Below are 24720 nucleotides of genomic sequence, written 5' to 3'. Positions count from 1 at the left end.
ATAAACCACTATTATTGAAGGGATTATATGTAAAACGTGGGAAGACACGAGCCTAGGCAAATGCCGAGCCCAGGAGGACTGCGATGTTAACAAAAATTTATCTGAGAGGTTCAAGTGCAATGTGCCAGGTGAAGCTGGTATGTTGGGTGGCCGTTTTGTCCGCACCCGCCCTCCTCAGTCCTCACGCCGCAGAGCAGGGAAGGAAGTAGGGGGGTGACGTGGCGGCGCGGTGTTGACGTGGAGAGATGGGGAAGGGAGGAGAGTCAACGTTTCGCCTTAAGATTGCCACCCGCGCTCTGGCATAATTACGATGGATGGTACTCCACCCAGGGGCAGATGCGTAAATCCGCGCGGCGTGGCGTGGTGCCCGGCGCAGCAAATTGGATGGCTTTGGCGGGCCAGCTAGACCGTAGGATACTCGAACCTGGCCGGCTGCGAGCAGAGATTAAAATTTCATCAAAATTTTAGTAAAATTTTATAAATTTTGGTTTTTAAAGGAATAAAATATTTAATTTTAGAATTTTTTTCACTCACATGTAAGATCTACGTAGCAGAGGATAAAAATAATCAAAATTTCATAAATTTTGATTTTTTTCAACGGTGAATGAAAAAAATATAAAATGAAATTGAAATCCTTACGGAGTGGGCTCCTCACAGGGGGCGAAGCTAGGTTAGGAGGTGTGGGTGCATATGCACCTCTCTCCTATTTAAAAATACTACTAAAATTAGTTTTGATAAACAGTAAATTACTGTAGCTCCGATGAACAGTAAAGAGCCATGCTCCCCCCCTCTCCGATGCTAGCTTCGCCGCTGGCTCCTCAGTCCCACGCTAACACACTCTGACTTTTTTCTAACGGACTAACACACTCTGACTTCGTTAGTGGAGTATGGTGTTTTACAAAGTTAAAGTTTCGTAAAGCTCAAAAGAGCTTACAGTTTATTAACACGAGGTGAATGGGGGAAACAATAAAAAGCGAAGGAGGAAGTATCCCGTGTAAATTTACATGTGCAAGTAAGCGAGTTTTAGCATGTAAACTCCCAGTACTCAAAAAGAAAAAAAAATAATATACATGATTTTCACAAAGCCGTTTGCATCATCAATTCAGTTGTCATATACGTTCTAATCGAAGCAGATTTCACTTTTCGAACTGCATATTTCACTTTTTTAACTTGCACAATCAAACATAAGGAAACAAAAAAGCCTGGGCAAATGAAGGAACAGAGGAGCTCTGCAGGGATGTTTCACGTGAGGAGAGCAGGGGCCGGAGGATAGCAAGTGGAGGGGGCCATTGGATTCAGAGGGTACCTGGCAAGTCAAAATTAACAGTACTGTGATGGGTGCAGTGTGCCGAACTGCGTTCCCGTTGTTTTCTGCCGTGTACTTGCCCCCCGTCCCGCTCAGAAATCTCAGCAGGTAATAGACAAATGCATGAGACTGAAAAGCTGATTCGAAAAAAACCATAGACTTCACCTGTGCCAAGACAGAGCTCATTAACATCTGAACTGGAAGACGGGTGGGCGGGTGGCTCATTCCAAGTTCCAACAGTGCGACAGTATAAGATAAAGCCGCCCAGAAAAAAAATACAAGATAGAACCGACACAACATGATAGGACTCGCAGTTTCCAAAAATTCAAAACTAATCCCTCCTGTCATAAAAAAATACTTATCGTTTTTTTATTTCTCACGATCTTAAACGTACAATTTTGATAATTATTTTTTTATTAAAATATAATTACAATATCTAATAAAAATATAATATTATAAAATTATTTTTAAGATAAATCTACACATGTGATTTTTATATTTCTAATAATTTAAAATCTATTGACAATCATTTTTAAATTTTTTTGACTAAATCTTATTTAAAGTGGTATTTATAATTGGAGAGACTATAAACTTAACGCATCACCATTTGGAACCACCTCATGGTTGATTCGTGGAGTCGTGATTGGATGACTTCACTCACTCATCTCGTGCGCCCTACGTGAGTACAGTGGGTTATGCGCATAATATTAAATAAAGTCGTTTGGCTATTGTTATCACAAAACTCAAACACAAAATAAACAGAGTAGCAACAGGAACAATTTGAGTTAAGCCACAACTTTTTAGTTCAATCCTAGCACAAAAGAAAACTCAAAATCCGCATGGCTTAAAAAGGTGTTTTCTTTTAACAAATACTAACAATTATGTAATTCAAACTACCCAGGCAAGCGATTACAGAGCTAACAAAGACACCATATGACACTCCAACACGAGAATGCCTAACAGTACTTACAAGTTCCACAAGAGCTTTTCGATTTCGCCAAAATTGGAACACCAACGAACTAGGCCTATCTCAATTGATGGAAAGTGTGAACGTGCATTCCTCATCACACATGTTTGAGTCTCTTTGCCTCAGATTCAATTGTGTTTGTTCTTCTTAACGAAGGGTACCAACTGCCAAGTTAGACCTAGTCATGCTCGTTATTCTTGTAGTCCAGTGTGAGCATCGAGCTACAGGGTGCATGAGAACACAGGAGACCAAGGGCACATTTGGTTCACAGCCAAACTTTGCCACACCTAAGCAGGTATATATTTGTAGCCTAAAAGAGTAAAAAGGCTAATTAAAAACTCTAATCTCTCAAAAGTCCAACCGTGATCCTCTTTATGGCCCAATTACCCTATCAGCCCAACAGACAGACCTCGATGCCCAATTTTAGTAGGAGCATGAATTACAGTGGTATGTTTGTAAAAAGTTCAAAACTAGCCCCACGCCATCAATTTTGCTTAATTTTTTTTTACCGTTGAAGTTTGAATACCCATAGTAAGAATCATGGACCGCCCCTGCACCTAAGTTAGGTAGATATGGCTTCGTTTAGTAGTTGTTTGGTTCGTTGCTATAACTCTTTTCTTATTTGAGTTCGCGACAATTGTGACGATCCATTTCTTCGACAAAAAAATGTAACACGCCACACTTACCTAATGATATAGTTATGGCAATAAAATAAATTTAGCTCAGTTAATTAAGGGTATGCATGTACGTCTAGAATACTTAAATTTGAGTACTCTTCCACACGAATTTATATGCATACTTCTTATTAATAAAAAACCACATAGTTACTCGTAGATTGATCTAGTTTTTACGTCTAGACCACCAAACCCTCTTCCACATGAGTTTAAGTGTCTACTTCTTATTAATATAAAATCACCTAGGTCCTCTAGTTCTTTTTATATAGTTATGGTAACATGATCAGCTAGCATACAGGCAGGGGTAGTAGGGACGTAGGGTCTACTCCTGCAATTGTACCACTCTCCCACTGTCACATGCAATCAAAAAGTCTAAAGAGTACGACACCGCTCAAACCCACCTATCCACCGCTCAAAGCCACCTATCCAAGAGAAAACAAAAGTGTGTGCAAGTAATTAAATCAGTGGCTAGGTCTTTGAGGAGAGCATAATCTATTGAATGTGTCCAATTCAATCTAGTATCTCTTATTAAAAATGGTTACTTTCCTGAACATAGCCGGGTGAAAGGCCAGTAGGTTAACTTAATTTGGGACCCACGTGGCAGCACTGGGTCAGATGTGCTGACCGAACTGAGTCTTTTTTAAGAATCCATCAAAGACAGTTACATCATTTACCAACCTGACCACAATAAGTCAGAAGATCTCCCATCCAGACACATGCCTGGGATCCCTTTACCTGTGCTGCTAACACTGTAACACATAAGGTACAATATTACCCTCCCACAGACAGTGTTCTATTATTACATAATCAAAGTCTCTAACTAGAAAATTACACTCTTAGTATATTGCTGAAGCTTCCGTTGCTGAGTTGTCACCGTTCTGCATTGTCTGAACCACCTCCATACAGTCAGAGTTAATGATTAACTTCGAGCATCCAATCTAACCTGGTAGGATGAGTCCCTCTCTCAGAGCTCCAGCCTCTGCAGTTGATGCTGAATTGACGTGAGCGATTCTGCTATTGATAGCCGTAAAGAAACCTCCCACTTCTCTTATTATAGTCCTAGTTGACCTAGTTTTCTGATCGAGATAAAAAGCAACATCTATATTTAATTTGACATACCATTCGTGAGGCTTGGTCCAGCCATGTCTCTTAATTCCGCTCTTCATATTCATTGCTTTACCATAGTTTGTTGTAAGTGCAGCGATCGCTAATGTCGTTCTGGCCTGCAGCTGGATTGTCTCACCGTAACTTGTCTGTGTTGCCACCAGGTGTACCACAACGTGGTTGCCACTAGTTCACGGTAACCGAAAATTCGTGATAACCGCGGTTACTGATCAAAAATTTAAAAAATTCAGAGAAAATTCATTTGACAAAATTTAAAATTTGGAAGAAAAAAAATCACGATTTTAGCCGTTCGGTAACTGGTCGGTTTGAACCGGTTACCGAGCGGTTTTTGCGATTTATCGAGCGGTTTTCTCGAATTTTCCACATTTTCGGTAACCGCTCGGTTTTCTCGATTTATCGAGCAGTTTTCTCGATTTTCAGTGAAGTTCAAAAAAAAATCTAAAAATTATCTCAATGTTCTATAATAAATAACTAATTCATTTGAACTTCAAATCAAGTGAAACAAATTTTGTTGGTTTCCTTATGACATGATCTACATGATAAAAGTATTTATACTCATAAAAAAGTTCATAATTTTCTGTGAGAAATTGTATTTGTTAAACCAAGTTAAATACATAGTTTACTCTTTGCTAATCCAAAAATCATGAAACTAATTTTGTTAGTCTTCTTACATGATCCTATGTCTTTTAAAAATACATAAACTCATGAATTAGTTATTGTAACATGCATGATTGTGTAAATGTATTGCGACTAGATTAATTCATAACTGACCCATCACACCTCAAATATTAGTGAAACCATTTTTATTAGCTTATTTATATTATGATTTACGTAGGAAAAATAATAGTAGATATGAAAAAGTTAATTACAGTGTTATTTCTTAACATATTCACTTTATGCTTGTGAACTTTGTAAAAATCATAGAGAATTTAATAAAACTCTAAATAAAGTGAAATCAATTTTAAAGATTCTTTTAAAATACATTTTACATAAGAAAAATATGTGTTTGCATGTTACACTTTTCCTTAACATGAGTTAATAACTTAGCCGCACGCTTCAATTTTTTTATATTTTTTTTAAACTTCCTCCCTATAGAATACAATGCAAACGATATTATTTTTGAAAAAAAAATTCACAGAAGGTCTTAGAATTATGTCTAGTTTTTTTAAATATTTTTTTGATTTTTTTTGATTTTTTTGATTTTTTCGAATTCAAATTTTGGTTACCGTTTGGTTTCTGAAACTGGACCGAGAAGTTTAGTAACCACGATTTTTGGGCGGTTACCGATGCATTTGTGAACCATGATCCCCACACGTGGGAACAAGATCGACTTTTCTTCCAGCAAACGCAGCATTTCTTCAGGGTCGTGGAGCCTGCCCTGTCAACCATCATAACGCTCTTGATTTTCTCCAGCAGCCTGAGATTATACCAGACTTCACGTACCCGTGCACAACCAAAGCACACATGCATGATATCCTCACATAAGGTCTTGCACAGCGGACACATGGACGACATCGGGACGTGACGATTCGCCAACACGCCGTAGCAAGGGAGAGTGCCATCCAGAACCCTCTGGTAGTGAATCTTCACCTTTGTTAGCACGCACAGCTACCATAGGGTTTTCCAAACAGGATTATCATTAGCTGATGCAGTTCCGCTTGTTTAATTTCTTGCCATGTTGGTTCCACCTCTCCATATGATAGGCAGATCTCACATAAAAAATCCCGTTCTTTTGTTATTCCAAGCTACAAAGTCCTCTATAATTCCAATTGCTATTGCGGCACCTTCTCGTACAGCACCTGGAAGTATTGTTTTTTTTTTTTTTCACTTCTCTCTTTCAAATGTAACACTATTGTATACACCTTACATTTAAGGAGGGGTGCTAGGAGTATAGAATTCTTTTTTATTCACTAGTAGAGTTCTTACGCAATCATGTACTCTATATATTACCCATGTGGTTATTCGATACAATTACAAGTGTTATTCATAACAGTTTGGTCCTGGTGGGCCATCAAAGGGAAAATTACGATCCTAAAACCAGAAAGCTCAGAGCAACCTCTATAAGTACTTCCAATGCAATTTTGCCAGCTATTGTACTGGCACTAGTAAGATTTTACGTTTTGACACAACCTAGTTTTTTAATAATCACCGAATGATGATTGAAATTAGCCACCGAATGTTGATCGAAACAGTCCAGTCGACCATCAGTGAGCAAGTGATCTAAGCAATCTTACGTTCAACAAAAAAGGTGATCTAAGCAATCTTTTGATTGCTCCCATGGTAAGGAATAGACTTTCCAGTACTTCAAAGTATGGGCTAGGTGGCTAGAGAATATGTGAATTAGCAGGTTGCAAATTCATGTTTAGGTGTAAACATTTTGATGAAAAAGGTCTTGCGAGAATTTATTTTGTTAGGAAAGTTTAGATGTCAAATGGGAACCTGCTTTGGTTTGTCCGCTTCCCACCAAAACGTCCAACTCAACTGGGACCATCCACCCGGAGGAGGAAGGAATCTTGGACTTCTGTTAGTCTCCCTGCATTAAGATAACCACATGTTAAATTAGAATAGAACAACATGGGATGATGGGAATAGGGGCTAAAAGTTCTGCAATAACAATATATTTTAGCAAGATGGACTAAAGATTACAATTGTGTAGAAATATGGGCCCTTTAGAGAACTACAACATAGGTACTGAAGTAAAGAAAGCCCAACGCACCTTTTGCAGTACAGACCATTGACCTTTTGTTTTGAGACCGAAGATCAAACAAATGTATCATCAAGCTAGCCTTCTGCCCCTCTTGACGGCCAAAAGCCAGCAGATCTATTGTGGTACCCACAGCAAAGCTGCTTAGCTGCAGGAAGCAGGACCCAGCCACCCAGGAGACCGAATCCACCATTCTGGGAGTAATTGGTTGTGTAGGGAAAACCAAGAAAAAACATAGCTTGGAGGATGAACCCTACCAAAAGAAAAATGCTATCATTAAGGAACAATTGGACTTCCACCGTGCGCTCAGAAAACACATAGTCTATGCTCTTGTGCGACCTACATGCAAAGAGAAACATAGATTGTTTTGATACTTACCAGTGCATCAACCAACTCTTTGCGATTTGGTTCACTCAAAGAGCTGAGAAATTGCCTATCATGAACCATGAAAATTGTACAACTTCGGAAGCTGCTGTCAACAGAAAACTGTATAGCCAAGGTACAGAAGAGTGATATATTATGACAGACGGAAGATGGATGAAATTAGCTCAAACTTCAGGATATTGCTGCATTCATCGAGTGAAAAAACTTCATCAGTCAAAAGAAATAAAAGGTGGTGCTATGGATGGTCCAGTAGCTGCTCGGAAAGAAAGGCCCTTATACTCTCGAAGTGCTTCTTTTTGGTTGGGTGCAAACCGACGGGTCTTTTGCTTTATTGGTCGCGTGTCAGGCCGTACTGACAATTAGTGCTCGATCACGTCTCTAGGGATTCCAGATATATCGGACGGATTCCACAGAGAGACGTTCGCGTCTGCCCGGAGGAAAGTGACGAGCGTGAATTCCTATTTGGCATCCAGACTGGCCCCAATCTGGACCGTCCTGGGATGGGTCAGAATCGTCGAGCCAAACGGCTTTGAGCTGACCGTATGGACTAGCGACGATGTGAACCTTCACCAGGCGATCACTGTGCCCGACATTCTCGGGTGTGACCCAGGAGTTAGCCTGACCATGTCGAGACTACTCTTGTCGCAGTACAGGGTCGTCTTTATATTGCCGAAGACATTGATGGCTCCCGTCGGACCACGAATCTTGATGACCTGGTAAGCGTAGTGGGCGACGGCTATGAATTGGGTCGTCGTTGGTCGACCCAGGATAGCATTGTCAGTGGTCCTGAAATCTGCCACATCGAACAGGACCTTTAGTCCTGAAGTTACTCGGTGAGCCGAAGGTGATGGAAAACTCAATTCACCCGAACGGTTTTGCTGAGGAGCCGGTGGTGATTCCGAAGAAGGGAGGAGAGGGAGAGGGTTTCAACGCGCTCCTTGGAATCTGCAGGGCGTCCAGCGTGTCGGCGAAGAGGAGGTTGATGGTGCTCCCTCCATCGACTAGTACTTGTCCCAAATGGATGTTCTGCACCGTTGGTTCGACCATGATGGGGTAGCGACCAAGGCGTTTGACCTGCGCGGGGTGGTCGGCCTGGCTGAAAGTGAGGGGTACCTCCGACCACTTCAAGCGCAGGCTTGGTCCTAGAGTGGTCGTCCACACCCCACGGACCACCGACTTGTACTCCCTGTTCGAGGAATACGTTGCGGCGCCCCTGAAGATATGGTGGACCGTGTGATCGGCCTCATGGAAACCCAGCGCCGACTGGTCAGGGTCGGCCGCGTCCTCACTATAGTCGCTACGGCTAGGCCTGCGCTCCCTAAGCTCCTTGTTGATGATGCCCCGTAAGACATTGTATTCGGTCAGATCGTGGGCGTCGGTACGATGTATCAGGCAACAGCCTCGTCCCTTCCTTCCGTCTGTTTTCTCGAAGCGTCGGTGTGGTTGGCCGGTCTGCTCGACTGTCATGACGTCGGGTGGTTTGGCCTTGCGTTTATTCTTCTTTTTCTCCTTCGCTGCGGTTCCGAGTGCTACTCAGAGCTATGATCTTCTGTGTCAGGGTCCTATCGTATTTTATGTTTGGGATCTCTTCCGGCGCATGAAGGGGCTATTGGTACGAAATACCTGGAGAGCTGGCGCACTACCACGATGAATGTGCTGCAGTTTCCAGACATCATCATGATCTTTTGCCAGAAAAAGTTTTTTTTACCACCAGGTGAAATTTCCGCCATGATGGTTCAAATTTCAAAAAACCGACAGGCAAAGAGCCACTTATCCCCATCCTTTTCGTGACGATATCCCTCAGATAACTCAAATTTCCTACTCATACGAGGTACCTTCTCGGAAGCTCACGGAGCTACCCAGGGAAGTCTAAAACCCCAACTAGATGATCCGAGGACATCCGGATGCCTAGTTAGATGTGCATCCTACCCGGGGACCCTAATTATCACTCAAAAGAAACAACATGTCAAAATGTTTCCTTTGACTATGTTAAGTTTTTGATCCGTCACAACCTCATTTCACGTATTGATAGGGGACTTGACGATAAGTAGTATAAAACTACCATATACGACTGTCCTATACGTATGTGAATCTCCTAGGATTTCCTAGATTCTCGGAGCATACGATTGTATCTAGGAAAGAAGTCTTTAGACGTTCCAAAGTATCACGTGTTCCAGAATATCCCTTAAATGATTAAGTTTATCACTAAGTTTAAGGATGATCGAATCCTACTCGGAAAGGAGTCTGGATGCTACACGGCAATCCTCATATATATACGGAGACAAGGGACCCTGTGGAAGACAAGACATAAGCCCATCGCCGAAGCATACAAAACCCTCAAGCGCACCACGAGCCCTGAGCCCTCTGTACTCGGCATCTACATCAACATCTCGCCGAGACTACACGCGATGAGCCCTCGACTAGGTTTAGATCTATCTAGGCTAGCCAAGACCCTCCCCTCCCCCTTTTAATCTGTCTCGAAGATCAATAGAAGACAACGGGACATAAGGCTATTATCTTTTGTGAGGTATGAACCTGTATAAATCTCTGTATTCTGACGTATGATTTGGCTACAGGGAGTATCCCCTACTTTATTCATGTATTTATAAGATCGGCGGTTTACAAATCGTCGATAGGTTGATTGATAGAAAATTCAGTCTGCACAATGGTCAATAAATAACATTTTAGCATCAACGAACATGGCATGGTAGGTTAACATAATAGACAAGAGTGACGTTCCTATAATTATATGAGAATAGATTATATTATGTCAATTTGGGTTATAGAAATATGAGTATATATATGAGTATTCTAGTTACTTATAAGCATGGGGTTCATCAAACTGCTCAACATAGACTGCTGAGTATAGAACAGCAGGCTCAATTCCCCTGGCATGAAGGCTACTAAAGGTCCTGGCAAATGTAGATGCAGTGAACTTGTTGTTAACTAGAATCAAATCCGGCATACCTGATATGATAAAAAATAAAAACCGCCACCTTTAGCATGCATCAAAGGTGTCTACATATATGAGCAGGAAATGAACCAGATTGCAATATAGTGACATAAGACGAGACCAGTAGTGGCTTCCTCAATCATATCAATGGGCTTGCGATATAAATTCCGAAGAATAGAAGTGTGCTTGCAAGAAACAAATCAGGGAAATGGCAATAGAACAAAATCTGAACAGATGCACAAAAGTAATTTTTACTTAACTTCTGAGGTTAAACCAAAGAGAAGTTCTAAAAAATATAAGTCAGTACATTGGGCTAGGCCTTCAGTTTAAGCAGTGAAATCAGAACAGAAACCTGGACTGCAAATATGATGTCAAATGAAGGCCACCAAAGTAGCACACATAGTGCCACAAAAATGCATCGGAGGTATGCACAGACAGCATGAAAACAGATATGTCGAGGTAAGAAATCCCCATACACAGAAACTGGAAATTGACCTGGATATTTATTAGAGAAGACGAGTCAAGAACACTTATGGATTACTTAATCGTAGCTTCATAGAAATAACAGAAAATTGGTGATAGAAGACTCATTATTGCTTAACATTTATGCATTAGTTTACCCAGAACGATCTAACAATCTGTAAAGGAGAATGCCAATGGATTTGGAAATTTTATGTGCAAATGGAAGTACAAAAGAAACTGCATGGAAGCAACGCTTCATAATGGCAACAGCTCTTACCAGTGCATCAGGACAATGCACAACAGAGCAGATAATGTAGTATATAAATAATGCGAAGCAGGGAATTTATCTGGTAAGAACCACCAAAAAATAGGAGAATAGAACAAGCTCAGCCATGTACAAACAAAGACTGATTTTGGCCATTGCCACTAGAAGTTGGAAGGACAGAATAGGTGGAATGATTTGGAGATCTTCTGGCAGATACTGATGGCTTTTAGAAACTAATCTAAGATACTAAAACCTATATAACGGTCAATGTTTCTACTTCTCACGAACCTTTTGGAGGGTAGTTCTCATTTGGTACGTTCGGCAGGACCACAGGATAATGTACTCATGGGAGCAATAAGAACATTCACATTTGTTGCTTAAAACCTTACCAGACACAGTCTCCTCAAAACACAGTTTTGTCATGGCATGATGTGAAAACATGAACATTATGTCCATGGGAAGTGAGCTTGCATGCCACATGAACTATATCAGTCTCGCTGCACCACCTGCAAGAAGGAAGATGGCCTTAATTTCAGTCAGACCTAATTATACTTGAAGAACTAATTTCAGTCAGATCTAGTTATACTTGAAGAACTAGTCACATCAAACATATAAATCATATGACAATACTTCTAGTCCTAGACATGTTAAATCATCTGAATTAAAACATCAAAATAAGATACTAGCGAAGCTGTAGATCTTGGTCCATAGCTATGGACATTTCAAACATTAGTCAGCGCGTCTCACTTTATGCTGATGATGTGGTTCTTTTCTTGTGGCCTTGCACGGAAGATTTGGAATTGATCAAAGAGATTCTTGGGGTGTTTGGAGAGGCGTTGGGGCTGATCACCAACATCAGTAAGTGTTCAGTGAGTCCAATCCAATGTCAAGGACAAGACATTGAAGTAGTGCAAGCATCCATCCCTTGAAAAGTGCAGGATTTCTCTTGCAAATATCTCGTGCTTCCATTGTCAATCAAGAAACTCTCTAAAGCTGATTTCCATGCAATAATTGCCAAAATTGCTGATAAGTTGCCTGGGTGGAAAGCAGCCATGATGCACCCGGCTGGGAGGGCCACCCTTGTCCGTGCGGTGCTCACAGCCATTCCTATCTATCAGCTCGTTGCATTGGAATTTCCTAAATGGGTAATTAAAGCAATTGACAAGATGCGGAGAGTTTTCCTATGGAAGGGTCGCAAGGAGGTGAATGGAGGTCATTGCCTTGTTGCTTGGGGCTGGGTCAAGAGACCAATTGATCTAGGTGGACTGGGAATACTTGGCTTGGAGGTCCTTGGATGGGTACTGCGAATGAGGTGGCTGTGGCTCAAAAAGACCCAACCTGATCGTCCATGGGCTGGACTTGACATCCAAGTGCATCCCAATTCAGTGGCTATGTTCTCCATATCGATCATCTCTATTGTTGGAGATGGCTGCAGGACTCTTTTTTGGTGTGATAAATGGCTACATGGGAAATCTTTAATTGACCTTGCGCCGTCTCTCTGTGTGCATGTGGCAAGGAGAATTGCTAACCGAAGAACGGTTCAGGAAGCACTAACAATAACACCTGGATCCGTGACATTAGGGGTGGTTTGCCAACTGCGGCTTTGATGGAATATCTTCAATTTTGGGATATTCTAATCGGGATTGAGCTCATTCTTGGAGTGGAGGATCAACACATATGGACGTCGTCTTCCTTAGGTGAGTTCACAACTAGATCAGCTTACCGCCGTTTCTTTGTGGGGGCCATGGAATTTGAATGGAAGGAAATTTGGAGAACTTGGGCTCCACCTCGCTGCAGATTTTTTGTGTGGTTAGCCTCGCTAAATCGATGTTGGACCGTCGACCGCTTGGCCCGTTGTAGTCTTGATCACCCCGAGCGTTGTTTACTGTGTGACCAGGAGGAGGAGAATGTGCAACACTTGCTTACTTCATGTGTGTTCACAAATTCTCGGTGTTGTCCTTGGTTGGACCGTAGCAACTAACACCAGGGCCGGATGACCTTGTTTTCACCGTGTGGTGGCATCAAGCTTTGCAGCAAGTCTCTAAACAACATCACAAGGGGTTTAATTCGTTGGTTGTGTTGGTGGCATGGTGGATATGGAAGCATAGGAACGGATGTGTCTTTGAGGGTGTTTCACCCAATTTCAATGCCATCATGCAGGACATTAGAGATGAGGCCAGTTTGTGGTGTATGGCGGGGCCCAAAGGCCTTAGTAACATATGGTCGTGAGTGTATAGGTTGTTGGTCGGTTTTTTTTTTGGTTGTTCTTTGGCAAGTCCTCATGTAACAAACTTCGCCATAATGGGTGTGTGGTTTGTTCGAGTCTTCTTAGACTCCTTTTCTTCTTCTTCATATAATAATATGCAGCTCTCTTGTGCGTTCGAGAAAAAAAAAATTACCAAGTCTGATAGTCCATTACTCTGTGATCTGCCTGGTCAAAAAGATGAAAGGAGCATAAATTTTACAGGCCACTGAATCAGTAAATCACACAGCATGAGGTGAGCAGTACTCCCTCATCTATCAGTCCCTATCTAAGAATAGAAGCACTGTACACAATGAGAAGTCGAGTTATTCCTAGGAATGGAAAACATTAAGTTGTGGATAAAATCCACTATGTCTTGACTCAAGATCCAAGCAGATAAATTTCATCATGACTTAAAGTAGCCATCAGAATTCAGAAGAAGATCAATGCTAATGTGGCTGTTTCGAGTAGCTACATGCTTTCTGGTGGTCATTTGTTTCCTGGCAATCTGATTTGACTATGTCTTACTGTTTTGGAAGCTTAGTTTTGCTGTCTAGCTAGGTCTGTTCTTGGTCCGTCCTTCGTATTAGCTTTTATCCTTGTCTTTGAACTCTTAGTTCTTATATGCTCTCCTTCTGTTTGTATTCCGGACAACTAAACCCCGAAGCCACCCTCTCGCCACAAGGCCTCGAAGCTACCACTCTAGGTAAGCCACGGAGTGGAATCTCTCATCGATGAAGTATTCCGGAAGCAACTAAACCTACACCATCCTGATTCTCTCGGCACGATCGCTAACGGAAACTCCCCGCCGAGTAGATCGAACCGAACTCAAACGCGAAAATGCGCAACAGGCCAACAGCGAGGTGTGGATAGAGAGACCCGTTACCGATTCCGAGGTCGGGGTGGATGACGGCGATCCTGAGCTGCTTATGCTGATGCTCCGCCTTCGCCTCCGACGAGGGCGAATCGCCTGCCGCGGCCGGCGCCATGTCCACCGTCTCCGCCCGCTCGCGTGGTGTGTGCGTGCGCGCGCGACCGATGGGGCCGGGAAGGACGGGTTTGGCCCGGTTTGCGTAGAGGAGAAGAGACCGCAAAACTGCCGAACCGAGGCGTCTTGCCCGCGCCCATTGGGTCCCTGTTCCATCGATTTAAGGGTCATAGCACTGCCCGTTTGGTGTGAGCTTGTAGCTCTTCCCCTTCCCATGTCCCTCTGCTGCTTCTTTAAGAATTCGTGTTTGATAATGCAAAAAAGAAAAGATGTCCATGGACCATGGACCGTGCCCTTCTGAAAACTAAAATGCACAAATCTGAACCTGAAGGCTCCACAGTTAGCAATGGAACTGTGTGTGTAGGTACTGCCACTTTCCGGGAGCGACGAGGAATTTCCCAAGGGCTTGTATGGCACACTGGATTGGAACCAATCACTTCAGATTGGTGCAGGAAAAAGAACTAATTTCCATGCCAATCTGAAGGGATTTGACCTGATTCCCACATGCCCAAACAAGCCCTTAAGAAGACAATAACCTAAGCATGATAGTATGTTCATATTAACTTGTTCCTTATTAACAGTCAGACAACTGTACAATATATGTCCACCTGTTTCCCAAGAATGTTTTCTTAAAACAGGTACCAACTGCCCACAAAAACAACTAGAAACACAAGGACGTTTAATGCAAGACAGCGAAATGTTCAGGTACATCAGCAAACGCACTGATACATTATGTCCGCATATGGAGCAGTAAGCACCCCACAGTTAAGTGACGACATTCTTGGGAGGGCACTGCGTAGGTTGGGCATCAGAAGACAGGTCTGTGATGGACATCAGTTTTGATCTGTATTTGTCAGCCTCATCATCGAGCTTTACATTTTCTGCAGTGGAGATCGGTGTCTTCAACTTCTGGGGTGAAGCTGTCTCTGGAACGGACTGGGAGATTGCGATCAGAGACTTACGAGCAGCTTCCTGACTGAACTCGATTGATGCTGAAGGTGAGGCCATCAATCAAAGACTGGATTTCAAGTGTTAAAGGAAGGCCGTCAGAACTCTAAACACTTGTAACATGACGAATTTAGGAAGAACATAATGCACACATGACATGGTTAAAAGTGAGACAATCAAGGAACAGAGCAGAAACACTATCTTATTCGCTGCAGTAACAGAGTTGCCAAAGGCTTGGGAGAAAACGATTGCTATGAATTATAGTAGTAACCGGCAGTTACACAACTGAAGGGGCAAATCATTATTTGGTTAATAAGTTGGTTGCTGTCAGTTCTGGATAGGAGTATTTGTTATGCCGTAACTCACTAACTGATTATCATAAAGAATGATCCCAGCTAAATATGTGTCTCTACTCAATACTTACAAGGGAAAAAGAAAATGCAATAGTCCTAAAATAGCTTCACATAATATTAGGGCTAATAGTTACATCACCAGTCAGCTAAATTAAAGCTTCAGATAGCTTTACTTTGCAAAAGCATAGATGAACTTCCATCATGATCAATTACCACATTGCCCCGAGTGAAGAACAAAATGCAAGGCATTAACCAACGAGGTCCATGTTACTATCTTGCCGTCCCCAACAATTCTACCTCAGTATTATTTGAATGAAAAATACATTCGAAAAGAAAAATGTACCTTTGTCAAGTCAGAAGCATGAACTTAGTAATTTAAATAACTGGAATTATTGAAAAAGTAGCAGGAATCTGCACCTTTCTCTAACAATTTAAGTTTTGGATGAAACTATCAGTGCATTTACTTCATACAGTACCAAGACAGAAGGAGATCTCAGACTGGAGGCATCCTTGGATTCATTTATCAGAGAAGAGAGTTAAAACTGGCATTGTCTATCGGAGTTTTCTAAACTGCAGTCACGCCCTTGCATTGAGTGGTCAAATTCGTGAGCGCCCATGTATATGCAGAAAATACCCACATGTAGTGTAAGAATTTGAGTGGGTGATGCATAAACTCAACAGTGTTCGCTTTTGATTTTATATCATATATGTGACGCTGTTGATCTAACTGGCTATTCTTCACTTGATCAATTGATGTAAATCATATGTTGATCATTGACATATGTTATAATTTTCTTATATATCAAGGACAAATGAAGCAAAACAAGTTCCTGTGTCGTGTTGCAAAAAGGTATTGCAGAACCCCCTAGCTGCATATTATGTTTTCGCCTCACATGACTGGAAAACAACCTAAGAAAGGAGATGAAGGATAAGAACATCTGAATCTTATTGTAATTATGCTGGTTTTTGTCTAAGAATAAAATCAAATAATTATGGCTGGCCTGCTGATATTATTGCAACCGGGCAAATTCCTATCCAAACTAGTAATTGAGAAACAGCAGTCCATTTTGTTAGGTCCATCAAATTCAAAGAGCTCTAACAAAGCTAAAGATTTGCGGAAATAACTCACCCGGAACGAGGTTGAAATTCTTGAAACAACTATGCTAAGAAGACAAGAAATACCAACGGCTGTTATGAGCGATCTCCTTCTGACCTCTAACCTTGCTAGAAGAACCAACCTCTAGCCTCGTTAGAGTTTAGTTCCTCTGATGAACTAATGCACCTCTAACGAGATAGTGGTTGGTTCTTCCCACAACCTCCAAACTAGGGAGGTTTCTCCTGACCTTTATAAATACTAGCTGATCAGGCTATATTTGATTTACATCTTCGTCGTCTTCTTAACCGGAATTAATAGCCACCACTAGCATGACAAGGCCGGTAATAGCAAAACTTCGGTAGCCTATCCCGCCATCCGTTGACCTTATTTCGGACCAACCGCACAGCATAAGAATAGATAGCCTTCTACAGCGAGTCAAACATAAGATAACACGAGTTTCACAGCCAATTAACACCCGATTCACACCTCTTTTCGTTGCTGCGACCGAACCAATCCGCAGCAAAACGGATGGATGGATGGATGGATCGGAGTATCCATCCCAGCAAGGGAAGATCTGGATCCGGTTGCTCATATTCATAGCAAAGGAAATATCCCGCACAACAAAACTCACTCTCGGAGTAGTCCATCCAGGCAAGCTAGGGCTTCCTTACCAACAAACGAAGAGATCAGACTGTGTCCGGATGGATCTTCACACCACACCCGTCCACTGGAGCAGAAGAGGGAGGGGACGAGGAGGACGAGTACTAGAGAGGAATCCCTTCGGGGCGGGCGGTGTGCTTGGCTTCGGCAGGACAGGGCATGGAGGCGCGCGTGTTCCGCTGCAGGTCAGGGGACGGGGGAAGGAAGAGAGGATTGATCAGTTTGGACTTTGAACCGGCCGACCAGGGGTGCGAGGAGAAGAGGGTGTAGGTGACCGGGAGAAAACGTGTCGGGACTTTATTCACAACTAGCAACTACAGCCATACAGGGAAATCAATAATAATACGACAGGAGTTAAAAATACAATAAAATAATTAAAAATATAAAATTGATGATTCATCTATATAGATAGAAAAATAATAATATATTTATAATTTTTAAAGCTAATAGCGTCTATCAATTACAGATTTTTAAACTGATTGAAAATTTCTAAATAATTGAAAGTGAAGGAGACGATAGACTAACTTTGATTGTGAAATATTTGATCGTGTAAGATATATGGTGGAGATTATTCGAATTTACCATAACTAGTTTATTTTATAAAAATCTCTACTACTTAAAAAGAATCAAAAGAATTCTTTCGTGTACCACAGTCATACGACCGGACACGAATCGCCCGTCTGATCGCTCCCGCTCGCCCACACGAAGCATTGTCGTCCAATCCCATACATCTCATCCGTTCGACTAGCACAGTCGTTTGTTCGCTCCCCATCTCTCGATTCCTCTCGTTCGGCCCCCATCTCCAGACCTCCCCGCTCGATTCCAGCCACCGGGACAAGCCAAGAGCTCACCCAGACCTCTATTCTAGGAGCCTAGGCCCCCATCTCCCCGCTCCATTCCAGCCACCGGGACGTGCCAAGAGTATCGACCAAGAGCTCGCTGAGGCACCGGACTCCACCAAATCCAACACCAGTGCACCAAATCTGGTGCTTCTCCACTGCATCTGATGACCCCATCTCAGTTTCCCCCACCATCCACACAAGATCTCCCCCAACCTCGCCAGATTATACGCGATTCGTGCGGGATCCATCGCCTTTGTATGGCAATATTTTCGTGCGATTCGTCTGTCCCTGTCCCCTTGCCCCTATATCTATCATGACGAGATTTCCACGGGATCCATTATCGCCAGGCCACCGATATATATGGTAAAGATTATGCGCTCATAGGCAGGACACGCCAAGCAAGAAGCAGGTGATAGGGAGGTTCCATCCGAGGAGGAGAGGGGAGAAGACACAGGGAGAAGACAAGCCAAGCTACTCTTGATCGGCGATAGCGGTGAGTGAGTGTGTTGTGGGGTTGGCTCTTGATGTTTCTCTGCTTTGATTCACCGCTGCCATTTTTTCTTCTCTGTTTTGGTTGCGTGCGAGTGTGCGCCTACGAGGCGGCAGTTTGTAAGGGGATGCTATGCTTCATATGAGTAGATTATTTGCTGCATTTTGTTATGTTTGGAGACAATTTTCGAAAGCGTGTGGCTTGGTATCTGTGTGGTGTTTGAAATTACCTGAGGATCTATGATAAAATATCTCGTATGAGTTATAATAACCTTGTAATAGGCGAAAGAGATTGACTTGAGAAAAGGAACTTGAGATAATATTTGAGTAGAAAATGCACTAGACCGGCAAAAAAAATTATTCGGTGACATGGGTTCCATTTGAATTGTTAGAGGCCATGCTTGATCCTACATGAGTTTGGGACTCTTGGGTCACTACATTATGTCAAAGTATGATAAATACACTACTTTTGATGGGCTCTTGTTCTGCATTGTGTCTTTCTCAACCATGTATTTTGTTCGTAGCATATTTGTTCATTTCACCATTAATTAATTCCCTAAAATGATGAGAAACATTTCCATTGTTTCTTTCTCGGTGTACATATGTGTTGGCAAGAGTTGCCTTCTCCCGATGTTCTCTGATGGCTCCTATACCAAACTTCTGTTGCTTATTATCTCGATTTCTTGTTTGCGAACTCTGAGCTCATTTTATTTTTTAGTGGATACCTAAACTGAAGCATTATGCACCCGGTGTACCAATAATTCTCATGGGGACAAAGCTTGGTAAGAATGATGCAATTCTAAACTTTGAGAAATCTAACCTTCTGTGCTTATAAGGCTTCATTATGTTAGTGTTTTATGGAAGAAGTCGTTGGAGTTTCTGGTTAGATAGGATCTTATTTGGTGGTTGATATTTTGATAGCAACGCATGAATTTGGAAATTGTTATGATATCGTGTGATGACAATCTGCACACTATAAAAGCAGGGATGCTATCTGGATTACAAAATAATGTATATATACCTATATGAATTGACTGTTTAGTTTGTATTATTGTTTTGTTGAAGCTATCAAAACAGGTAATGTTTATCTGTCCCTCAGTTTACTACATGAACTCCTATAAACTCACTTGGAAAAAATTACTTTAATGTGAGACCTATTTAGATTTGATGATTCATAAGGATTTTGTGGGTTTCAATAAAATTTATACAAAATTACTACATTCTAAATATGTGGCCGCATCGCTCATCTTAGCAATCTTCGAGGACTAGAATATGCAAAGTTACATGTTACACGTTCATGTTCTTTTTATGTATGTGATCATGCTTGTCTTTTGTTTCTATCCTTGTCATGAACACATGGCTACCACTAATTATTTGTATTTAAGAATTATGTTAATCATTCAGTGAAACTCGAACTTTTGAATGATTCGGTTTGAGATGCTAGATTTCGTTGGGCTTGCATAGTCTGCATTTGTAGCTTTATAGATAGGTGGCTTTAATTAGCATGATCATCGTACTTCATATCAATTATTGTGAAAAAAAATACTATTGGAACACATGCGGATTTTGATTTTTGAATTTGAGTACCTAACTATGTGTACAGTTGCAGAACAATAAGGATGCTGGAGCAACTGCTTTGAACTGAGTAGAAATAAATTATGGCTAGCAGGTAGTAAGCATTTTCATCTTACAATATTGAAATAAGTTGTGGCATGTAGTAAGCATTTTCAATCTTGCATGTATGACCTTACAGTGCATGCTAATTTTTCTATTAGCTCTAATTCCCCATGCCTCCGTCACATGATTTCTTTTAAAAATAAGTATCACATGATATGATCATCAGTATACTCTATGTCATTTCCCTTTCCTGAAAAATCATTATGAACATCAGTGTTAGTTTCATGTCTTCAAAATGTTTGATATTTAAGTAAGAAAATAATGGTTATAAGCTTATGCTTTAGGTTCTTTGTTTCCAATTCTGTCATGGTCAAGTAGTTATCTCTCCTTAATGAATTATTTGGGATCGTGGCCCAAGATATTTACGTCAGGTTTACATTGCTTCTTTTTTTATTAAATTTTAAAAACCTGAGTTTTGGTTTAACATTGTTGACTCATACTTTTCCCCTTCCCTGAGTTTTGGTTGTGATTGAACATGTGATTCATAACTTTTATTGTCTTCTGCGATGTCCTATGTTTGATCTTTATATATGCAAACTGCTAGGACTATTTTTATTGGGTTAGCGGTCTTATTGATCAGAGCAAGAGTATCGAAGAAGCATGTATAGTGTAAAAATTAATTGCCCTCTTATAAATTAATAGCTTGGAGTGCAACATGTGTTTGATCTTGTCCTTTTTAATTACGACTTGTGTGTTTCTATGAGCATTTTTTTTATATTGCCTGTTATGAAGTCTACAAGTGTCAGTGAGCGTGCAGGGTATCTTGTTCTTGAGAAGAAGATCCCCCTGTTCCAGAGCCTCTACTGGAGTTTATTGTTGTAATTCCTTTGTGTTGTATCGTTTTCAAGATCGTATTGCTTATATTTAATGCAGAGTCACTATCAATCCTCACGTTAACTCACAGAACATATCCACTAGTTTCCAAAGGAAGCTTGAGCTTCTACTATATTCACATTGATTTATTCCGGATAATCTTGTCATGCAGTAAATAGTTCTTTAGATTTGTTGGTATTACAAACTCTACATTTCTGAAATAAAATTTCCGCTCAGACTTTTATTTTGGTAATTTTGTGTTGTATAGTATCAATGGCACAATTTTCCAACCATATTTTAATGGTTTCTGACATCTCACTTACCAGATTAAATTCTTTGGTGTAGTGGAATTAGCAATGAGGAGAAGGACCACATTCGAAAAAACCTTTTGCTAAATACACATGAAGAGAATAGTTAGGTGTGCACTATATAATATATATTCAGTTTTTGTCATATGATGGTAAATACATATTATTTGTATCGATGACAATATATTTTCTTAATGTTGTAATATAGATTTCACTACAGCTAGCTGTACTAATATCTAAGATTGCACGCTTAGATTACTCGAAAGACTGATATGTATTTATGACACAACTATTATCAACTTGAATATGCCCTTCAAGGCTACAATGGTTCCTCACATTATGCCATTCAGGCCAGACTTTTTCTCTGTATTGGCAGAACAACTGTAGTCTGCCGATGTTCTTGCTTCACATCGTGTGTTTATGATCCTATTTCAAACTTTAAAGGAGCTATCAACTAAACATCTTGTTGTGGATCAGAATAATTTTACAGAGGTGTTTTTAGTTGATAGAAGCTACTTATCCATGTGTATCACTACTCAGATGTGCTTGTGCTTTATTTGTTGATCTTTTTTTGGTTTGGTTTCATAATAGCTTGTTGCCAATACCCCATAATACAAGAGATATAACATAGCAGATACATATTAAATCCATTTTTTCTTGTTTGAGCACATTAAGGCGTCTCAAGGGATGAGCAGGTGGATCATTATGATGTGAGCCTTTCACTATTTCAAGTTGTTTTTAACTGATCTAGAAACATGTCATCTATATTCTATAGAATTTAATTTTGTGTTACTGTATTGTGTTTTCTTAAAATGTGAATTCATGCTGCTTGCTCTTACTAATCCTATTTATTGTAATCAAGTAATACTTAAAATACTGTTTGCAAAGTGATTAGCATGTTCTTACACATCTCATTTTCTTATGTAGATCACTAGCCACTTGTTTTTTAATCAACAAGGTACGCGATTTTCCATTCAGAACAATACAAGTTATAATGTTAGGTCCATAATACTTAGACTTTGTTACTGTTCCGATTTGGTGCATGTAAGTGTGCTAATTATATGATGTGTGAGTTAATTTAATTTCTCGTGCTAATATATGATTGTTGTGCCTAAATATGATTGTGCCTAATTTAATTTGTGTTGTACCTAAATATAATTGTTATGCATATACTTATTCCTCTTAGCCTCAAATATCAGTAGCTTACTTGATCAGCTCTGTGTTGTCAAAGCTATTCTTTCCCCAAATCAGTAATTAGCACTCCATCTCCATCTTCCCCTGTCTTTTTTTTTTGTCTTGGGTTTTGAATCTGGCAGCGGTTAGTCCCACGTCAAGTCTTAACAAAACCATTTTAAAAATCCTCAATCCTAATTAATGCCTATGAGATTACGGAATTGCTTCCAAACATTTTATTTATTTAGCATTTCATCACGTTATTTATTTAAGATTAAGATATTTTTGGTATAATATTTTTCTTCAATAAATTAGTGGATAAGTTGATTTGTAAAATAGGAATATTGTGTAGTATATAAGATAGTCGTTGTAGCTCGTCATGTCACACTCAATTAAATATAATATCTCGTAAAAAATAGTTTTTATTATAACACATAGACATTGCACTAGTATAGATATAGAGTTTGACGTTGAAGTCAAGATCTTCTGCGCGAACCGCCATGTTGGATTTAGTATGACGCGAAATTTGAAATGAGATGGTTGCTCGTGCATTGCAGTAAATATCGGATGAACGTTAACACATGTGGTGAACTTTTGGTGTAATGATCAGATGGCGTAGGTTTCCCTATATATATATGCATTAGCTAGTCGACTGTGCTTTGCGTCAGAAACTCTAAACCACCGTGTGAAATTCACCAGGCACGAATGATTGTTGATTAATTAGCTGACATGTGTCTGCCAGCCTTTTCACCATGGCAATCGATTATAGATATGTAAATCTCATACAAAGCCCACACCGATCCACAAAGCTAAATACAGTTGTGAATTACGCGGACAAAATATCTCCCCCGCTGTCCGGGGCGTTGATTTCGAGCTCAACACTCTACAGCGTCGCTTGGATTACATGATGCCTCGTCGGGACGCTGTTAATTCGCGCGGGAGCTTAGCTGGTAAACTCGCATCTCCTTCTGATAACCTGCTCTCTTTTTTAAAAAAACTTTTTTTCTCTTCACGTTTTTCTATTTTTAAAACTTTTAAAAAAATTGAGAAAAAATTTAGCTCAAAACTTTAAAAAAAAAATTAATAATAAAAAGCTCATAAAAAAGTTAATGAATTTTTTTTTTATCAAAACAATAGTGGGTTGTCAAGTTCGGACGTATGACTTAGGATGTATTTAGTTGGGCTGAGATTTTTGTATTTTAGGCTGAAAATCTGGCTTCTAGCTGATGACGGATGGTTTTTTATTATTGTCTTTTGCAATAATTTTTTAACTTGTTAGCACGTCAAAAATTATAAAAGCTTCTTTCAACCAGTTTATCAGTTTTTTAGTTCATTTTTTAAAAAAAGTTGCATTGGATGGTTGCCGCGGAACAAGACATTCGTCATCGGTGACTCCCAAGCGTGATCGCACTGCATAGTTGCATTGGATGGTTGCCGTACAAGTAACCGGGAGGAGAAGATCCACGTGGGTCATCACATACGGCCCGTGTTCCGTCTGCTATTGGACCTTACGAGCTGTTCCAAAATGGGCCTAAGCTGGGCTGCTGGATGATACTGGTTTAGCAGGCCAAGTTTTGTCTTAACTTTCTAGGTTTACACTGTCAAGGCCTACTTTAGGTGCTTTAATTTGGTCCGAGAAGTTCCATGTGTTGCGTTGGTTTACCCTTTTTTTTTTAAAAAAAGATATGTTTTAGCCGAATGCTGAAATAGATATGTTTAATTACTTCAAAACCCCAAAAATGGTTTGAGTAGCGTGTAAATAATTGTTTCGGGAAAAAGGGTATAGAAACATTAGTGTTGTCCCAGATAAATTTTGGTTGATTTGTCTCTTAAATTTGTATTGTATAAATCATTGTTTCGGGAAAAAAGGGTATAGAAACAGTAGTGCTGTCCAAGATAAATTTTGGTGTCGCTAGGGTTTAACAATGTGGTGCATCGATCATATGCAACTGCAAAATAATTATCGTTAATCGAGAGGAAGAAAGCAATATATATTACTTATGTTGGCGTGGCCATACTATAACGGTGCCGATTAACAGGATAAAACTGTTATAGTTGTATGTAGTTACATGTTTGTCGTTACTTAGAGTTATAAAACATCAACTCTATTTTCAAATCCAGATGCATAGTTGCAAGGTTAAATACGGTAGTTTTTTAGTCCCATCCAAAACTCTTACTAGAGAATATTGGCCACATGGCATCATTAGTTCTTTAAAAAAAACATGTGCATTAGTTTTGACTTTCCCGTTCCGCCATTCTTGTGTTCTTCACTATTTCAGTTTGTTTACAGA

The 24720-nt window shown here is 40.4% G+C and overlaps 1 long non-coding RNA gene across 4 annotated transcripts; it reads right to left on the bottom strand.

Moving 5' to 3' along the window:
• Nucleotides 1-3567: 3567 nt before the first annotated feature.
• Nucleotides 3568-14826, bottom strand: LOC133919545 (uncharacterized). 4 transcript variants are annotated; one of them, XR_009909932.1, is made up of 7 exons: nt 13969-14826; nt 11230-11346; nt 7155-10608; nt 6789-7029; nt 6512-6605; nt 4067-4277; nt 3568-3938 (listed from the first exon to the last, which is right to left on the bottom strand). It is a non-coding gene; the product is annotated as an uncharacterized LOC133919545 (long non-coding RNA). The 4 variants fall into 4 exon arrangements; XR_009909930.1 differs by having other exon boundaries at nt 3568-3926; XR_009909929.1 differs by having other exon boundaries at nt 3568-4277.
• Nucleotides 14827-24720: the final 9894 nt, after the last annotated feature.

Source organism: Phragmites australis, chromosome 5, assembly GCF_958298935.1.
Source record: "Phragmites australis chromosome 5, lpPhrAust1.1, whole genome shotgun sequence".
NCBI lineage: Eukaryota > Viridiplantae > Streptophyta > Magnoliopsida > Poales > Poaceae > Phragmites > Phragmites australis.
Note: the sequence above shows the minus strand (reverse complement) of the source record. Positions and strands in the feature narration are given on the sequence as shown.